The sequence below is a fragment of the Cupressus sempervirens genome, chromosome 7 (assembly GCF_028749045.1).
Source record: "Cupressus sempervirens isolate cs-2001-9-10 chromosome 7, ASM2874904v1, whole genome shotgun sequence".
In the NCBI taxonomy this organism is placed as follows: Eukaryota; Viridiplantae; Streptophyta; class Pinopsida; order Cupressales; family Cupressaceae; genus Cupressus; species Cupressus sempervirens.
Genome location: NC_143124.1, coordinates 58,012,956 through 58,018,955, shown reverse-complemented (window position 1 = coordinate 58,018,955; position 6,000 = coordinate 58,012,956). Strand labels below are relative to the sequence as shown.

The 6,000-nt window shown below is 36.7% G+C and overlaps 1 pseudogene; it reads right to left on the bottom strand.

Annotated features, from left to right (window-relative positions):
- Nucleotides 1-2,836: 2,836 nt before the first annotated feature.
- On the bottom strand, nt 2,837-3,503 carry LOC149545467 (uncharacterized; annotated as a pseudogene).
- Nucleotides 3,504-6,000: the final 2,497 nt, after the last annotated feature.

The following is a 6,000-nucleotide window of genomic DNA, read 5'->3' as shown; positions in this document are numbered from 1 at the left end:
TTAAAAAATTCAATATGAGTGATTGTAAACCATGTAATACACCATGTGAAATAGGAGTAAAGTTAGGTGCTAACTCTACTCAAAAGAAAGTGGATGCAAAATTATATAGGCAGCTTGTAGGAAATCTTTTGTATCTTACTATAACTAGACCAAATATTGCATATGCAGTTGGTATTGTGTCGAGATACATGGCAGATCCACACATTGAACATTGGAAAGCGGCTAAAAGAATATTAAGATATATTAAAGGTACTTACAAGCTTGGCATTGAATACAAATATGGAGGAGAACCTACTTTAGTTGGATATACGGATTCTGATTATGTAGGTGACATTGATGATAGAAAGTCAACTTCAGGATATATCTTCCATCTTGGATCAGGACCAATTTTGTGGAGTAGCAAGAAGCAATCAACCGTGTCACTCTCATCTACAGAAGCTGAATATATTGGTTTATCAAAGGCATCTCAAGAAGCATAATGGCTTAGGAGGTTACTTGAAGAATTGCATCATCCACAAGACTCTCCAACAACAATATTTTGTGATAATCAAAGTACTATCAAGCTAGCAAAAAATCCAGTATATCATGCAAGGTCCAAGCATATAGAAGTGCATCATCATTTTGTTTGAGATCTAATTGAAAGACAAGAGGTGGAGCTTCAATTTTGCGGAACAGAAGATCAACTTGCTGATATATTTACAAAAGCATTGTCTATTGTAAAATCTATGAAATTTAGAGATCTATTGCAGCTCAAAGATGTTCCTACTCTCTCCAAATAAACATTATGGGGGGGTGTTAAAAATAATGTTTATTATAGTAGTTGGGCATTTAATGCACAGTCCAGAACTTTCTACTTGCTTCTTGGAGCCTCTCTCTTTGTGCAAAATGTGAATTTAAAATTATGTAGAAATCTCTAGAGTGCTTCCTTTCTTGAAGCTTCTCAAGAACCCTCTAGAAATATGTGTGAGCTCTATAAATAGAGCATTCCTCTCAGCTGTAATAACAAGAAGAAACTTTATAGCTCTTTGATATATTTGAGTTTTGTTGCTCTGTTTTTAAGCTCTGTTTTTCATTCTTTGTGCTGCTATTTTAATTCATCGGATTAAAGAAGCCCAAAAGTATTTGCATTAAAGAGGTGGATTAAAGAAGCCTAGAAGCATTTGGAATTTCATCCGCCATTGTCTGGAGCATCACAAGTACAATCTGTTTCTTAGCATTATATTCCTCTTTTAAAATATTTTGATTAAGATCTTTATTTGCAATGAAATGAAGGTTTTTCCACTTTTTTATTAACAGTGGTGGAGGTTTTTCCACATTTTTATCACATTTCCCGTATTCTCGCTTTTCATCACATTTCCATGAAAAGGCTGATACACTTGTTTGTGGATTTGTGTCTACACCTAGATTTTTCTGTTGTTATTTCTCTATTATAACTACAGGTTGCATTAAATATAAAACCTTTCTTTGTAACGTTCGAAGTCCTCTGAGATTTTTGGAATATGTTTGTTTGGCACTTGACTCTCCATATTAATTTTGTTCCACAAATCTGGGCAGTTTCTAATTAAAATTTATTAGGTTTGAAAGCTCTGAGGATTTCTTGGACATGGTCTTTAGTATGAAAGCTTCGAGGGTTTATCGTATATCAGATTAAGAATTGCAAGTCGAATATAGGGAAGCAGCATTACAAGAGAAAACAAATATCCAAATTTTAGTTCTGGGCCATTTACATCTGTTGTTGTACATTTACATCTACACCAACAATTTGACTTGCTGTGGAAATTATCTCCTACTTATCAATTGATGAGCTTAAGGGGCTTTCTAATGAATGCTTCATAAGGCACAACACTTGGTGAAGGTTTTGCAAATGGCGTTGCAAGCTTTGGGTTTAACCATGGAGGAAACTCTGTGGTTAAGTGCGCTCAGGCTGGAGTAGTACTGGGATGGGTGACCTCCCGGGAAGTCCTGGTGCTTCACCCCTGTGAGTATCACCTAGATCCAATGAGTGCTAAGTGTTCCATTTATTTTCATGAGTGATGGATTCATTTTGAATCACTATTCATGAAACATGGGTCAATGAGTTTGACTCAAAAATCTCACACTTAAATCCTGATAGCAATATCACAATTTGACTTGTTGTAGAAATTATCTCCTGCTTATCAAGGATAATAGTTACATTAGAAGATCCCTGCGCCCACATGACCAGAGGCTAAGCAATTTTCTGCTACTACTTGCCAATAGTTTTCCTCACTCTCTTCTCCTTGTTCTAGCACAAAGTCTTTTTTCTCCACAACAAGGATCATCGTTGCCTTTAGACATATTTAAAAGATCTTGTGGATGTTGAAGAATAGTCTGTTGGTAATTTGTCAATATTAAGGGAATTTCTGGATATACAAAATGATATAGTTAGTTTGGATTCTGGTGAGCTTCAGAATAAAATAGAAAGTTTGTTAGGGTAAATATAAGTGCGCAGGGTATGTCTCTTTTATCCTATCAATTGGTAAATTAGCATGTTTTGCTTTGGACACTTATTACAGTGATCTATGTGAAGAAAGATGTAAATAGGACTAGGACCTGGTATTTCAATTTTAATTATGTTCTTCAATCATAATAGACTCTTTATTTGAGGGAGCTATATATCTGAATATAACTTGTAATTATTTCTAAATTAAATGAACAAAAAGAGGTGTATTCACATTAGCATCAGTGATTTATCCATATTCACATAATAGAAGAGATGTTATATATATGGCTGTTACATAATTTGGGAAACCAATACAACCCAAAAGAACTAATAATCCTAAGAAAACTAACTACGCTTGCATATACAAACTACAAATCAGCAAGTGGACTCTGTTGAAGAATTGAGGGGAAATAGGGGAAGCAACTCTGGCTGCCTCTTCATACTCGTTGCTGACCCCTCAAAAGAAAACTTTTGTTCTTCCTCTTCCAAATGTGAGGATTGATTGCTAGATGATAGAGTAGAATCATAATAATAGTAAGTTGCTGGAGAATCGAATCGATCAGAAGGCCCAAGTAGAGTGATTGGGCTACAAATCAATGTAGGAAGAGTCACACATCAAATCCCATAACTATTTCCTCCTACTCTTTCTCCATAACAATGGTCATTCAAACCCAAATTAAAATGTTCATCATTTAGGCCCAAATCAATATGATGATCATTCAGGCCTAAATTTATCTCCAATTTCTTTTGGAATTTCCTTCTGTGCTGAAGCTTGAAGGCTGGTTTCTGAATACCAACTTGAAACCCACTCTTGACCAATGGAGAACAACCCCAAACTAATATGAATCCATCTTTCTTTGAGCTTCTTACATGTCTGGTTTTTCACTTGAGAATCCTCTGTCGCACCAGTTAGTTTTTGAACAAGACCCTTGAAACAATGGCTCTCAATCTGAACAAAAGTGTTTGGATGCACAATCTGATTTATCACTTTTGGGCACTCATAATTTGCACATCCCCATTTTTTTGCCATGGCTCCAGAATTAGAAATACTTTTTTTTTTTTCCTTAATTGAATCACTGGATGGACTGACTTAATTTAAATAAAATCTAGATTGCAACTGCAAATTCCTAAAATACTTTCTGAGCATTGTATTTCGAAGACGCAACAAACGCTACGAGAAGAACAATTGTTGCAAATATATTTAATACCTTGAACTTGTTTCTTCAGTTTTGGTCACCCATCGTTCATTGCGAAAGCTAAAACCAATGAATTACCAAATGGGAAAAAGAAAATCAAAGTAAAATGACTTTCAGGTGGAAATAAGAATGCCCATTTAAGTTGATACCTTCCAGGAAACAATAAATGGTTTTGAAGTCTGAAGCAGTATTAGGAGTTCATGGTTTTTCTCAATGGATCAAACTTGTCAATGGTATGTATGTAAAGTAATAAGTTTTAATATGTTACAGATTGTAGTCAATGTATTTATAATGATTCTTCTAAACAAAAAGCTAATGCTCAGTAGGATTACCTTTCTACCTTTGGTTTAATTAGATTCAAAATATAAAATATTCTAGCAGGGTAAGTGCACCAAGTTTTGGTGCCAAAAGGAGGTATAAGTAAACACCTTTTTCTTAAAATCAACAATTTCTGAACTTTAACAAGAATTTGAAGATAGTTACGTTCAAAATTTTAAGATATGACAAACACAAAAATCGTAGTCCTTTGAATCTAATTTCTGAACTACTAATTTTTTTTCAAAATGGTGTTGTGTTAGGTCCTCAAAAAAGGGGGCTATAGAAAGTGATACTGTTCATTCCAAAAAACATAACATAGTACAAAGTGTAGCCCACCTAAAATTTTAACTTTTTAAAAAAAATTCTTTAATTGCTCTGGTTAAAAGTTACTTAACACTATGTAGTTTATCCTAGATTTTTCAGATAATTTTATAATTTGTATTTTTTTTTAATGAATTTTTTAACTAGACACATCCCAAAAACTTGAAATATTTGTGTGCTCCCCTAGAAATGATTGAAAACTAATCTAAAATGCAAAACTTTTTTTTTTTCAAAGTGTGTAAAATGGAGTCTAGTTTCTAAAAAACTAACTTGTTGTAAAATTTGATAAACGAACAAAAATCTACAACCCAATTAGTACATGGTGGTTTTTTATTAAAAAATGGACATACATTCAAAAAAAATTATAGATGAAAAACTTGAAATAGTTCAAATTAAAAATGAATTATATGGTTATATAGCTAACACAGAGACCTATAATGTCATGTAACCTGATCTTATCGATGCCCAATCACAAAGAATCTTGAAGGAGAGCACACATGAAAAATCAATCATTTTTTGTATATTTGTAGAAAAACACATCTCAAACCTATTTATAAACTCCAAACCTTTGGATTGGATCTTCAAGAAAAAACCAAGTCTTAGGCGTGGTTTTAATGTAAAGCTTTTAATAGCGCGTACGACCTATAGCACATACACCCTATAGTGTACACACGCTATTTAAAGCTTTTGAATTTTGGTCTCAATAGTGTGTGTGTGTGTGCTATAGTGCACACACACTATTGAGACCTAAATAGTGCATAGAGAAGGAAGAGGAGATGCAAAGCAAGAGCAAGAGAGAGTTGGGGGGGGACGGGGGGTAAGTAATTGCTATGTGTGTGTGAGAGAGAGCGAGAGAGTAAGGGATGGGATAGGGGAGAGAGAGAGTAGGGGATGGGAGAGAGAGAAAGTGAGATAGAGTAGGGGTGGCAAAGAGAGTACAGGATGGGAGAGAGAGGAAGTGTCAGAGAGAGTAGGGGTGGCAAAGAGAGAGTACAGGATGGGGGAGAGAGTATGACAGTAGGGAATGTAAGAGAGAGGAAGTGTGAGAGAGTAGGGGGTGGAAGAGAGAGAGTAGAGGGGAGAGAGTGAGAAAGAGTAGGTGGTGGGAGAGGGAGAGGGATAGGGAGAGCAAGTGAGAGACAAAATAGGGGATGGGAGAGGAGAGAGGGGGGGGATGAGTCTGTGTGTGTGTGAAAGAGAGAGAGTATGGAATGGGAGAGGGGAGAGAGAGATATAGAGAGTAGGGGATGGCAGAGAAAGAGAGTAGGCAGTGGGAGAGGGAGTGGGAAAGGGAGAGGGGGGGATGGGAGTGTTTGTAAGAGAGAGAGAGTGGGGGATGGGAGAGAGTGTGAGAGTAGGGGTGGCAGAGAGAGTGTGAGAGTAGGGGTGGCAGAGAGAGTGTGAGAGTAGGGGATGGGAGAGAGTGAGAGAGAGAGAGAGAGAGATAGCAAGCGGTGGGAGAGGGAGTGGGAGGGAGAGAGGAGGAATGAGAATGTGTGTAAGAGAGATAGAGTAGGGGATGGGAGAGAGAGTAGGAGGTGGCAGAGGAAGTGGGAGAGGGAGGGATGGGAATGGGAATGTGTGTTTGTGTGTGTGTGAGAGAGAGAGAGAGAGAGAGTAGGGGATGAGAGAGAGAGAAAGAGATTGAGAGTAGGGAATGGGGAGAGAGAGAGATTGAGAGTAGGGGATGGGGAGAGAGAGAGA